The sequence below is a fragment of the Carlito syrichta genome, unplaced genomic scaffold (assembly GCF_000164805.1).
Source record: "Carlito syrichta isolate Samal-C Ts95f unplaced genomic scaffold, Tarsius_syrichta-2.0.1 Scaffold156294, whole genome shotgun sequence".
Taxonomy (NCBI): Eukaryota; Metazoa; Chordata; class Mammalia; order Primates; family Tarsiidae; genus Carlito; species Carlito syrichta.
The window spans coordinates 17,072-30,919 of record NW_007100390.1 but is presented as its reverse complement, the minus strand read 5'-3'; the positions used below and the strand labels follow the sequence as shown (position 1 = coordinate 30,919).

At 53.2% G+C, this 13,848-nt stretch overlaps 1 long non-coding RNA gene across 1 annotated transcript; it reads left to right on the top strand.

Moving 5' to 3' along the window:
• The first annotated feature begins 6,538 nt into the window (after nt 1-6,538).
• On the top strand, nt 6,539-10,204 carry LOC103252397. Its single transcript, XR_503788.1, has 3 exons — nt 6,539-6,600; nt 9,041-9,114; nt 9,806-10,204. It is a non-coding gene; the product is annotated as an uncharacterized LOC103252397 (long non-coding RNA).
• The last annotated feature ends 3,644 nt before the right edge of the window (nt 10,205-13,848 follow it).

The following is a 13,848-nucleotide window of genomic DNA, read 5'->3' as shown; positions in this document are numbered from 1 at the left end:
CCGAGCGCGCCGCGTCGCCACGTCCAGGCTCCCTGCGCGCCTCGGAGCCCTCCTTCCAGTCTGCTTCCTGCCTTTTGATCACTTAGTTTGTGCCTTCCACGCCTCGAGTTTGCCTCCTTTTTTTCCATTTGGTGTTGTGTTGTCCCTTTTGTTTTCACGTTTTATTTCCTTTAAAGAGGGTTTTGTTTTTCCTCCTCGTGTTTCCGATGGAGTCTCTCTCCCCTTTCTCGCCTCCCGCGTCTCCGCTGCCCGCGTCGTCTCTCCCGGTCGGGCCCCGGCGGGGCGGCGCCGCAGCGCGCAGCTGGGACTTGGCGGAACGCGGGAGCCCCGCCGGCGACAGCGCAGGGACCAGGCGAGGCAGGAGCGTATTCGCGCCTGGCGTTGGCCCGGCCGGGGGCGGTCAGAAGGCCAGACGGACCCGCGGTTCACACGCAGAAGCCACGGGCCGGCGCACCCCGGGACCCAGGGGCCTGAGGACCCTGCACCACCCAGATCCGCACCGAGTCACCCGCCAACTCGAGGGCGCGCGGGCACGCAGCACACGCCGACACACCCACAGCCCCAGGGCACACACACACAGCACTCGGAGTGTGCACATGTGCGTGATCGGGGGACGCATGCAGTAGCCAGTACACACGTGACCGCACACCGCAGATATGACACAGAGACACACAAACCTTTGGGCGTACTCAGCGGCCTGACTCAAGGCATCACGGCAGGGAACGTCAGTCAGCACCGCCGAGAGAAGGGGACCTGCCCGGTCTCACCGCTGGCTCCACAGTAGCCTAGCACCCACAGGCACAGTCACCCAGAGTCAGTACCCCTGCCTGGACTGAGGTTGGGGGGCGGCTCCCACACTGGCTGCTTGTTCAGCTCAGGGATGCAGCCCAAATCCCAGAGCCCCAGAATGAGCATCGGACCTACAGAGCCCCATGTGAAGCCGGCAGAAACCAATGACGCCCCAAGACAGGGCCCGCGGTATACAGCAGGCAGGCCACGCATGTGCCAGGATGTCTTCCGTGCCATACACGCCGTACACAGTGCCAGTGTTTGGCCAGGTGCCCACATAGAGATCATTCTTCACTGAGAAAACAAACAGAAGAGATGTACGAGATCTTAGGAATAAAAGTAACATGAATGTACAAATATAGACACCAACATACACCTCGGGACATGGAAAGTAGAAAACCTCTCTCCAGTTCCTGGGCACTCGACTCAAGCTGGCAAACTAGCCCATTTGCCTGTGAAGCCTAGTCCCCTTTCCAGGGCAGAGGGGATTGTTTGGTGTCTTGGGAGCTCTGTGGCTAGGCTGGATTATGGAAGAACCATATGTATCTGATATATCATCAAGCCATGAACGGGGGATTTAGGCAGCTTTAGGGGAACTCTGGGAAAAAGTCTGTCTGGGGCCAGGTATGGTGGCTCACACCTGTAATACCAGTACTTTGGGAGGCCGAGGCAGGAGAATTACCTGAGCCTAGGAGTTCAAGAACACCCCGGGTATCATGGGGAGAGCTTGTCTTTACAAATTAAAAAAAAAAAAAAAAGCTGGACATGGTGGCACGCCTGTAGTCCCAGCTACTTGGAAGGCTGAGGTGGAAGGTTCATCTGAGCCCAGCAGGTCAAGGCTGCGGTGACCATGAATGTGCCAGTGCACTCCAGCCTGGGCAACAGAGTGAGATTCCCACTCAAAAAAAAAAAAAGTCTATCTGGACTACATCCCCAGAAGGTCTGGAAGGTGCTCTCAGCCACAGCAGTGGTGAAAGTGATGACCACACCTAGCTGGCTGATGATGGAACCTGTCTGCAGGCCGCTATCAGTGTGCACACACACACTGGATAGAAACACAGGCCTGTTTGTGGCTCACACAGACAGGTCCCGACCACCAAGCCTGGCAAGAGGCAGACAATATGTGGTTACAGATGTCCAATTGGATTGCCAGGGAGATGAATTTCATAGGAGAAAAGATGAGGTTAGGAGCTATTTATGTGCGCACACAGACCTCCATAGGTTTGGAGTTTAATTATTGTAGGAAAGTGCTGGGTGAGTCCCCATCCTAGAATGCCAGGAGTAGAGATAGGGCTCTATGGGGGCACCCCGGAGGGGCCCATCCATGTCCAAATGACTCCAGATTATTACACCATCCGTGATATCTGCAGAGAAATGGGCCTGGTGAAGTTGCAAATCTACTCATCAATTTCTAGGCTAAGCCTGGGGGGAGAAACTGGCAGGAGGGAGGGCCCTATCCCAGGTCTCTAATGTGAATGGAAGGCTCGGACCCCGGGGGCTAACTGTCAGTCTGCACATCTGCCCGATATTTGATTGGGTTTCTGGTGCCTCCCAATGCCTTTCTCTTTCACTCTTGCGGATCTTGGTGGCCCCGCTCTCTGTCTCTGCCCCTCTCGGGTTCTCCCTCTGCTCCATTTGTCTTTCTCTCCCTGCCTTTCCAGCTCTTTTACTATTATGTGCTACACGGCTACACAGAGCAAGAAGTGGCCAGATCCAGGAGCAAATGTAAATACACAAGCATATCATAGATGCAGAGATCGTTGGTGATAAAACCCATTCACCTTGCTTCTCTGGATACATATACATGACTGCACGTTTTCATTTTTGCATAAGTACAACCCTGAAGTTTTGTTTTCTTTTGGTCTTTTGGCTGCGGCCTCTTAGAGCATTTGTCTCTGTATCCATTTCTTTCAGGGACCCTTCTTCTTCATGATGCCACTCAAGGTCCTCGGACCCTATCACAGTTTCGACAATCCTACCTCTCCCTGATATTGCCTTCTTTGGCGTTTGCCTCAGGGAGGCAAAAGCTTTTTTGAGACAGAGATAGCTGAATAGCCACATGGCAAGCAGGGACTTGGAGACAGACATGAAACAGAGATGCGGGCATTTCTAGAAACATAACAAGGGTTTGTTTTCAGGTCAAACAGAAGTACTCCCTTGGTCCACCTGCGTATTAGAAGCCTCTTCTGAGTGGTGTGGAGGGAAGGAGATGGTGAAGCTTTGGAATCCCAGTCCCTGCTCTGTGGGTGCTAAGAGCCGGCAGAGCACACGCAGGTGGCAAAGAGGTATCCGAGCCAGTCGGGCGAGACCCTGGAGCCATGGGGAGGAAAAACAACATAAATTGAGGATTCCACTTCCTAACCGTGGGTCTGGTATAAATAACCAGTAAGGAGGGATTGAATGTGAGGAGGGAGGCAGCGAAGAGGCTCCTTGGAGACCGAGGCACCCTGTGGAGATCTGGCTGGAGAGCCCTGGACGGAACCTGCCCTGCGGGAGGCAGCATGAGACTGGAGGTTAGAGGAGGGGCTCCTGGCTCGACCCTGGTGGGAGAAGGGTGAGTCCAGAGTTGGACCTTGCCAGCATGGTCAGTGCCCACCGTGCGTTAGTTGGAATTAATGAATATGGGGTTCCGTGACCATTTACCAGGTGGCGGAAAGAGGGAAAAGGGTTTAATAATGTGGAATGGGCTCTGGATTAAGACCCAGACTGATCAAGACCCAGACTCAGCCTCCAAGCCACAGGGGGTGGGGAAGTCCTGGGTCCCTGTGCTGTCCCCAAGTCAAGAGAGCCAGGAGAGCCCGTCCCACCCTTTCCAGATAAACGGATCCCTTTCTCTTGCCATATCGGGATTCTTGGTGCCTCACTCTGTGTGCTTGTGTCTCGGGCTCCCCCACTCTCTGCCATTGCTTTGAAGCTTTTTGGCTTAGGCTGTCTCTGTTTTCAGGTCTCTGTCTCTCCCCTTCTGCCCCCCCCAATTAGTCTTTGTTAATTCAAAGGCTTCTCACTGAGCTCCGCCCCACTCTTCCCAGAATAACATTGAGTAAAATGAGATAAAATCCTCCCGCCCCTGGGTTTTTTCCTGTCCTCCTCCCTTCAGCCCCCTCCTCGAGGGCTACAACCCCCTCTTATAATGTCAGATAATTGCTGGTGTGCAGCTCTGAGGAGCCAGAGCTGATACCAGGGAAGGAGAAAGGGGGAGAGAAATAAATAATAATCTGCTTCCATTCAGCGTATATAGGTTACCTGATTTGCATATATGCTAATAATGCTATAATTACCCTGCTGTTCTGGCCTACGATCAAGTTCTATAAATACGTAGGGCAGCACAGCTAGGCCTAGCAACGCCACCCTCCCAATCACGAAATATATGTGTGTACATGTGTGCATTTTGTGTGTACTCTGAACCTGGGAGACTCTCTTTGTTCGAACTCACTTCCTTCGGATCCCAGCTCTGCTCCTGTGTTTAGAGGCAACTCCCAGGGAGGAGAGGGCTACCTGAACAAGAAAATCGTCGAGGTTTTATTTCATTCTTATATTAATTTAATGGTGAATGTGAGGGCTATTTTTAGGAAAATCAGATTTCCCACATTATTGAACTGGTTATTGGTACCTAAATGCCGTCATCTCCTAAGGGCCCACACTTTGGGGGACAGGACCAGGAAGCCCCCATCTCCTAGGCCTAACGTGGTGTTTCAGAGATGCTGTCTGGGGGAGAGGAAGTGGGGTTCCTGCCCCAAATCTGCCCCCCACGCCTTGGCCTCCGAGCATACCCTCCACTCATGAAGGGAGCCAGGGAGAGATGCACAGGAGGTTGTGCAGATTTTTGGGTGATGGTGGCAGGAGTGGGGAGGAAGCTTGGAGGAACATAAAAGATGCAATCCACAGCTGTCTGCTTTTAATTATAATTATCCCCTTTCGCTTCCTTTCTGGCTAATGAGGGGGGGTTTACATTTTTTCTCCCCCTCCCTCCTTTCTCTGGAATTGAGGGGTGGGGTGAGTTCAGGGTCCTCCTCCCCTTCCTCCCATCTCCTGGTAACTGGGAGAAAGGCAGACTCCAGAGGGTGGTGACAGTATGAAGAGATTTGTAGGAACAAAAGAAGGACAGGTTTGGATTGCTGGACACGTCCCAGAGTTGGAGAGACCCCCCCCTCATTCCATGGGCACCCCCTCCCACCAACCCCCCAGCTCCCTAGACAAGGAACTCAATGTCTTCCAGCCGGTGAGAAAGGAGCTAACGGGAGCCCTGGTCTAGTGGAAAGGGGGAGGGAGAGGGTGGGGAGCTGGGGGGTGCAAAATTAGTCTCAAAGGATCTTTATTTCTGAGCTAGTGAAGCAGATGTAATCAAGGGGAGAGCAAAATAATCGTAATGGGAGGAATGGGGGGAGGGGAAGCTGAGGCTGGAATGGGGAGACTAGGCCAGAGCAGGGTTGAGAATTGGAGGGCAGGGAACATTGAGTGGGGTGATCTGAAGCCTCCTCTCGCCCCTCTAAAGTCTCCCTGCTTTGAGATGGGCGAAGAAGGACCCGGGCCATCGACCCTGACCTTCGCCCTCAGAATCCCTCATTCGGAGCTTAGGGATCGCGGGGGCCAGAAGGTGGCTGAGAAGGCACCAGGGAGAAAAGACCCCCCCACCCTCACCCCCAGTCGAGGGAGGAGGTGAGGAGAAGGGAGACTGAAAGCAGTGGGGGAGGGTGAGAGAGGGGAGCCGGCAGACTCAAGTGGCCTCCAGGTCTGTGGGACAAAAGTTGGAGGGAGATTTGTGTATGAGAGAGGAGGGGAGGGGGCCGTGGGGAAGGGGGGGCTTTGACAATGAACTTGAGGAAAACTTCATTAGCATGCAGGCCTGCTGTCTGTCACGTCGAGCTCAGACCGAGTTCCCATGCAGGCCAGGAAGAGCGGGAGGGGGAAAAAGGGAGGGGCTGAGAGTGGGGGTGAGAGAGAAAAGAGACCCGACCATTGTACCATTCTGGGCCCCAGCTTCCACCAAATATCGGAACCCGGGCCCTGGAAACCAACCCCCTGAACTGCTCTCCCTCCTCTGAGAAAAAAATAATTCATCTCCCACTTTGACTCTGCGGTCCCACCCCTCCTCTCCGCCTGTCTAGACTGCCAAGGGCTGCCTTCGGCTCCCCCCAATCTGCTCTCCCCTCCAGTGCTGCGTTCATCTTCCAATTGTCACTTTCTCCCTCACAATCAAGATCCGGATTTGAGATTAGTTTAGCAGGCAGGGATAGGGTGGGGGGAGACCTGGAACACCCCAGCCTTCGAATGGCAAATGGTGAGTGTCCTCTTTCTATGACTCCTTATCGGCCCTGCTCCTCACCCCAGACACACATCGTTCGTGGCTCTCAAGTTCAAAAGTGAATTAAAACTCAGAGACTGGGGACCGGCTATTTCTGCCCCATCTTTTCTCTTGCTTCCTCTGGGGACAAGGGTGGCCTGGAGGAACAATAGCTTCCCCCAGCCCCTTCCTCCAGCCTCAGGTTAGAAAAGGCAGCAGGGGAGGTAGGAGACAGAGTGGAGGTGACAAAGACCCTGCCCACACTGGCACTGGGAGGAAGAAGGAGGGACTCGTCAGAGCTGTTATTCAGGTGGTGGTGTGTCTCCAGATAGGGGCAGCACCCCCTTTCGCTGCCTTTCCAGGGAGAGCAGCAAGAGAAAGAAAGAGAGAGGCGAGCAAAATTCCTGAATGGATAGACAGATGCTACGTCATCGGAGCCGCATCCTCCACTCCACAAGAGGCCAGGAGCTGGGGAAGAGGCAGTCCAGCCGCAGGGGCCACCAAGCGGTCTCTCCCTCTCACAGAAGCCGGTGAGTGGCCATCCGGGTCCAGGGAGGGCCCCAGCCCCCTCTGACATCTGGGCTGGGGATGGGAAGGGATCCCCTAAATTCAGGCAGGGCGCCCTAACCCTCCTACTTTGCCTACTGGCTAATGGAGGCTGGTGCAATCATCACAGAAAGGAAAGGCTGATCAAAGATTCAGAGGGTCCCCAAAATGGAAGAGGCATGTGTGTGGAGGAGGAGGAGGTGGGTGGGCTCACCCCTCCTGCTTGCAGGGCATCTCTCCCTGAGCTGAAGGCAGTGGCTCTGCCCGGCCGCCTGAGAGTGCCTCCTGGTCCCCCTCCTTCTCCTGGCCCATGCCGGCTGGACACAGCTCACTAAGTTTGTCAATGGGATGGGGGGGGTGGCTTTAGGGTCACGGTGCTACTGATCCTATTAATCCGCCCCTCCCTTCTCTCCATCAGACATGGCCAACATCTTAATGCTTGCACCAGAGGAGAGGCAGGAAGGGAAATTGTAGCGGAGATGGGAGGGACAGGGAAAATGGTTCTGTGTCTGGACTCCTGACCTATCCTCGCTCTGGCTCTTGCTCCTTTTTGCCCTAGAGACTTCAGGTTTCAGGGGAGGACAAAGTCTGAGGGACTTGGGGTGCTGGGAGAAAGGCGCCAGATTTCCAGAAAGGTGGAGACCAGAATGGGGAAAAACCCAAAAACATTTGATAGGATTTCTATTGATTTCATTCCCCACTTCTGGTCCTTTTCCTATGAATTGGCAGGTGGGAACGGGGCTGAGGGGAGCTTAGGACAAGTGAGATGTTGGGGAGGGTGCTGAGATTCCAGAGGGAGAGAACCCTGCTCCAGCCCTCTTCAGACCCAGGGAACAGAGGGAGGGTGTGTGTGTGTGTGTGTGTGTGTGTGTGTGTGTGTGTGTGTGTGTGTGTGTGTTAAGGAGGGCTGGGGACATGGAAAGAAAGCACTATTCCTACCCCAAGTCCCTCGCCCGCACCAAGAGATAGGATGAGACCATGGTGGGTAGTAGAGGCTGAAACAGAGCTGGCTATTCCTGGGACCCCAGAGGCCAGATTCTGGGAGAGGCGGAGGGTACTGGCCATCATACATGCACACACATGTTCCGAGCCTGCTGGGCTGTGTTTCCTCATCACCATATTCTCCTGGGCATTGTGTGTGCCTGGTGGCAGGGCAGAGATCAGTGAGGAGTACAGCCTCCCAGGGACCCAGTACTCTCAGAGTGGAAAGAGGAGCCAGAAGCTCCCCACCTGTCCTTGTGCCTGTTTTCTGGTATGTCAGCAAATGGTTGTGGGATGAGTGTTGCCCCTTGTTTCATATAAAGAGAACAGTTTCAGTGAGACATACCTTTATGAGATGGCTGGGCTGGCAGAGCTGAGGCCAGGAGGCAAGTGAGTATTTGTGATTGCTGAAGCAGGAAGGGGCCTTCAAAGCACCCCTCCCAGAAATCAGGTATGGATGGAAGGCTCATTCCTGCTCCCAGTCCACCCCTTCTTTCTGATTTATCCTGCATTTAGGTAGACTGGATTCCTGACTTTTGAAAGAAGAATTAGTTGTGGAATTGAGTTTGAGATAAAAGAATTCACCAACTTACCTCAACTCACACGCCACACACACACACACACACACACACACACACACACACACACACACACACTCCTCTTAGTATTTCGGGAGCTGGGTCGCCTGTGCTATACACATGCCATTCCCCTAAACCATAATTTAACCTGCAAGCAAAATATTGGGAAGGTAAGACTATGAAGTATTGAGGCTGAATTCCATGCCCAACATTAAGATAATAATTAAAAATAAGTATTTCACCCCTTTTGTGTATGTGAAAAAGAGAGAGAGAAAGCCGGTAGCTGCGGGATATGTCTTTCTGGATCCTGAGAGACACTTGGGCGATGGGTAGATAGGACATGACAGAGATGAGTGGAGACAGCTAAGTGATAGCATGACTGGGAATATAGCTAAATGTGCACAACACTTTGCAGTTTTCAGTTGGACCTAGACAGACAGAACGACACCCCTAACTCTAGCCCCTTCATTCTCTCCTAACCATGAGTAGCAGGAATCTGGGAGAAGGCAGTGTCCACGGGGCAGGGGACTACTTCCCTGAATTTAAAGGAGGGATCTCCAGGCTCACCTCACACCCCTGAGCCCACGGGTTTAGGAGGGAGGTGAGAGAGGCTGTAAGGACAAGGCTGGGTTGGAGCCCAGAGGCCCGGGAAAGAGCCCGCCTCCCTCACGGCCAGGCTTTCCTCCGGCCAGTCTTTCTTCCGTCGTCCCTCCCACTGTGCGGACTCAAGCTTGGTGATTGCAGAGGGAGCCCACCCTGTCTGGGCCTCAGAGGAAAGGGGGTTGGTTGGGAGACTGGGAACCAGGAGGGAACGAGGGTGGAAGCCACTCAAGGATCTTAACCTTTGTGTTCTCCTCCCTGACAGGAACCAGGCATCTCAGGAGAAGCAGCCTCGCTTGTTTCTGGTGTCATCGTAGGTGGCCACCTTCGGCTTGTGGGGTATTTATTTGTTATTTGTTTTTTTGGTGGTGGAGGGAGGGGACAGCTGACCCTGCATGGCCTGCATTTCTCCTCTCTCTCCCTCTCCATTCCACTTCCCAGCTCCCCAGCTTTCAGAGTCAGTGAGAACGGGAATGGAGCAAGGAGGTTTGGGAACGAAAAGCCACCTGCTTCCAGTTCTGTGATAGAGGGGAAAGGCATGGGGGATCCAGAAGCTCTTTCCCCTTCTCTCAGGCTTTTGAGGGCAGTGGTGAGGCCAGCTGACCTTGGGTTTAGCGGCTGGTTGGGGAAGGGAACAGAGATGCCTGTACTGAGGTGGCAGAGGTGAGGAAGAAGAGTGTGAGTTGTGGCAACTGGGAAACTGGGGAGCTTAACTGTGAGTGGGGTGAGAGCCAGGACGGGCAGCTGTTCACCTTAGGAGGTGGCACTGCTGGGAGGATTCGTGGATTTATCAGTGCACTGGTCTGAGTTGAGAGGTCTGAGTGTGTGTGTGTGTGTGTGTGTGTGTGTGTGTGTGTGTGTGTGTGTATGTGTATGTGTGTGTGTGCGCGTGCACGCATGTGCAGCACCCTGGCACATGCATGCTTATGCCCCTGAAGGAGGCCATTTGCTGATGGCCAAGGGTCCTTGGAAAGGGCTAGATCTGGATGAACCAGCCGATCCTCTACCATCTCTGTCACCTTGTTCCCAGCTCCTAACACCCTGGGGCTCTCGGGCCAGGGAGTGGTGTGTGGGCTCCAGGCCAGAACTGGGAGCAGGCACCAGAGGCAGTGCTTAGCCAGGCCTGAGGAATTCTCAAGCTGACCACCATGGGAGGAAAAACCACTCTTGTGGGGAAGAAGGATGTTATCCTTAGGGACAGAATCCTCCAGATCATTTCTCCACACCCTCTGACATTTTCTGCCCATATGAATATATATATATATTTATATATATATATATATTTGCACAGCCTCAGCATTTTTTCTGTCAATTCTTGCTTTTTTCACTTTCCTATAGACAACGCAAATATTCTATAGCAAAAAAGTATGATATGCCCATAATTGTGAAGCTTTTATAAGTCAGAAATAAAGATCTGAATCCACCCTCCCCCAAATGCAGCTTTTGTCTGTATCTTCAAAGCAAATTAACCTGGTAATTGAAACAAAGAAAAAATTATGCTTTTTATTTAATTTCCTGACTATTTCAAGAGAGTGCTTTACCGCTAAAATGTACTTTGGACCCCAAATTATAAAGATCTGTCCAAGAGCTGCCTCCAGAGAGCACCATTCAGGCCATGTCTTTCTCTGCATGGGTCTCTTCAGGCACACAGACAATAGGTGGGCATCCAGGCTGTGGAGAGGGGGTGGGGACGGGCACTGGCAAAGAATGCAGGCTCCTAGGCTAACTGGGATACTTGCAGACTCAGATCAGCACCAGGGATTTGTTCTGCTCTCCCTATAGGCTCCCAGAAATTCCCTGGAGGACTCAGGGTGGGGTCTGCACACCTTGGCTCTACAGAACACTCTAGCTGACTGTGCCGTGTGCTGGACTCAGAGGGCTCTGCTCTAGCTGAGACCTTCCTAGGGAGACTGAGGCTGGCGGGCCAAGTTCAAAGGGCACCTTAATGCATCCGTTTTACTCTGGCCATTAGTCTTTCACAGGTCTGCTGTACCCAATTATTAGAAGGGTCTCCTCTGGTCAAAGGAACTGGGGAATAGCCACAAACACACAACACAATAGACACACCTCCCCCTTCTCCCCTCACATTCACCCAGACACTGATTGCACAGAGCACACAACTTACCAAGACCCTCACTCCACACCCATAATGACCCTCCATCCACATGCAGACATACTCACAGACCTTTCTTAATTTATCAATGACTGTACCTAAGAGATGTATCTTTTTAGGTCCAATGTTGGCTACCCCGTCAAGAGTAGGTGTGAAATTCCTCATGTGCTACCCTCAGAGTAGTTTATTTTCTGAAACTGGAAAAACTAGGTTTCATATACAAGTCAATCTCAGTTAACATGATGCTGGGGAGTGTTCTGCTTTTTTTCTGTGGCTTCTCGCTCTGTCTCCAAGGGAATCAAGACAAGGCCCTCTCTGCCTTCATCTCTGAGCAGGAGTAGTGGGAGACTGGGTTGTCAAGCACATCCAGACAAAACCAAACACGACATGACTTCCTCAGGAATGTGGACCGAGGTGGGGAGTCTGTGTGGAGAGTAGCAGGACAATCTAGACTCCTCTCCATTTTCCTTTGTGAAGCATCTCTGCTCCTTACATCTGGACACTCCGCTTAGGCTGAACCACCTGTGTGGAACCCAAAGCCACAGTAAGAGACAGTGGGATCTTGCTCCTTATCAAGCCATTTGGGGTCATTTCAATCTATTTTCAGAAGCCATTTAAATGTGCCCATTTCTCTCTCTGATGTGGTTTTTAAGGAAGTTCATCTGAATCTGAATTTGGCCAATAGGGTTGGGGTGAGGGCATCTCCGCTGGGCAAAGAAACCTTTCTATCCCCTTCCCTCTCCAGCAAAAATACAACCTCTTGCCGCATTGTCTGGACAGGGCAGGCCACGGTAAGGGCTCGTGGTGTTAAGCCTGAGCCCCACTGAAGGTTGGAAGTCGGTGACTGAGAAGAAAGGGGGGAGTTTTAGCCGGCGGGACAGCCCAATCTTTGCCACTGACCCCAGCCTCCCAGGTGCTGGAGGGGCAAGCGGAGGGGGACAAAGTTTTGCTTAAGATGCTTTTAAGGGAAGGCAAATGGGGAGCTGTCTGCGGGGGGAGTTGTGTCTGGAGAAGGGTAGGCCCTCTTTAGAATTGCTGGAACATCTGGGGAATATTGGGCATCTTATAAAGGGGTGTGAGGTGGTATACCGAGACCTCTTTGAGAGATTTGAGACATGGAGGAAAGACTGGCGGGCCTGTAGCTCTTCCAGAGCCCTATGGGGGATGCATTCAGGAGTGCATTTAGCAGCAAGCCATTGGGTAAGTCTATCTGTGAGAATACCTGAGGAGGGTTTCTTTTGCAACTGACCTGGAGCGACAGGGAGTCCAGCCTGCGCTCCCCAGTGTTTCTGAGCTGCAGAACACCCGGGAGGGGGCAGGAGGAAACAAAGTAGGGAGTGGACACTTTGTCTCTGCCTCTTTCCTTCCCTCCTCACCATTGGTTGGCGTGCACCCGGTTCTGGGAGAGTGAACAACTGACATTGTAGAAGCTTCTAGAAAGCCTCTCCCTTGAGTAGGAACCTTGAGACCCTGTGGAGACTGACAGAGCAGAGGGGAAAAGCTGTACTAAGTTCAGCCTTGAGAATGCCCTGAGCCCTGGGGAAATTAGGTTGTGCTTCAGCCTTATACTACCATCCTAGTCGGGAAACACAGGGCATGGGTTTGACCCTACTTCAAACTGTCCCCTAGTCAATGGCGGTGAATGTTCAGACACTCTCCAATCTTTAAGGGGAGCATCAGATCAAACCCATTGGTTTGCATCTAACCAAAGAAATAGCATTCAGGCTTGGCTTTGTCTTAGGCTGTGCAGACAGGCAGATAAAACAATCTGGCAGGGACTGATGGTAAAACTGGTTGTCCCTTGGAGCACACTCCTGGTGACCTAGTGTTCAAGGATTCCTGGTTGTAGGAGCTAGCCCATGTTAATCTAACCGATAGGCTCTAGGTGTCTGAGTCTTGGAGTTTTTTTTAGCACAGGGAACGAGAGAGAGTAGATTGGGTGAAAGGGTGGAGTGGCTTGGGACAGGAAATTAGAGCTCTTCCCTGGCACATTTGCTCAGGAGGGGCTGCACCCTGCTCTGAGAACTCTGCCAGGCAGTGAGATTGGGATCCTGCCTGCCAGCTGGTGTGTACCACCCAAAGTTGGGACCGGGCATTATTTGTCTCTGATTCCCCTGCGGAGAGGCTGAACCAGAACGTCACCCAGGCCGTTGGGGAGCCAGGTCAGGAAAGCCCGGGACAGGAGCGTTGCTAGAGGATGAGCCTCCTCCTGACGATCCCAGCTCTCCAGACGCCCAGGGCTGGACCACCGGCTCACAGGCTCAAGGTTGGAGGCTCACGGGGTGGGGGAGAGGAGAGAAGGGCTTGCCAGGGCCTCGGTGGCTGGGTCAAATTCTATGGGTCTTGCCCGTGCTGACGCCAGCTGGGATCCTCGTCCCCAACCTCCCCACCTGTAACTTTGCTGCAACCAGCTTCAAGAGATATCCTGGTTCCCGCAAGGCAAAAAAGAACGCTCAGCTCCTCTCAGACCCTGCCTCTCTCCGTAGGAGTCCCACACTTCCATAACCTTTCCCTTGCTGTTTTCGGTTGAAAGCCAACGAGAGCGGTTCCTGCCCATCCTAAAAGATTAGGATCACGGTCTGGTAAGGATCAGAACCCAGGAGCACAGAAAATATTCTGACGGGAGGAGGCAAGTAGGAATAGTCGTCGGGTTCTTTTTTGGGAGAATTTCACCCGGTCTCTTTTCCATCTTTGCGCCCTGGTCTTGGGGCAGCACGCCTAGGGCCGAAACAGAGAAGGTAGCACCTACAAAAAGAGCAGAGGTTGATGATCGGCACCACAAATGGCAGCGGATCGGGAGGAGCAGGCGGGCCTGGGGTGGGTGAGGCAGCGAGAGGCAGAGAGTCGGCACACAGGCGTAGTCGTCCCCCGCTCACCCGTCTCCGGGGGAGGGCGCCCCCCTCGCGCTCGGGCCCGGCGGGCGACGGGGAAAGGGGCGGGGCCGGGGCCCGAGGCGGTGA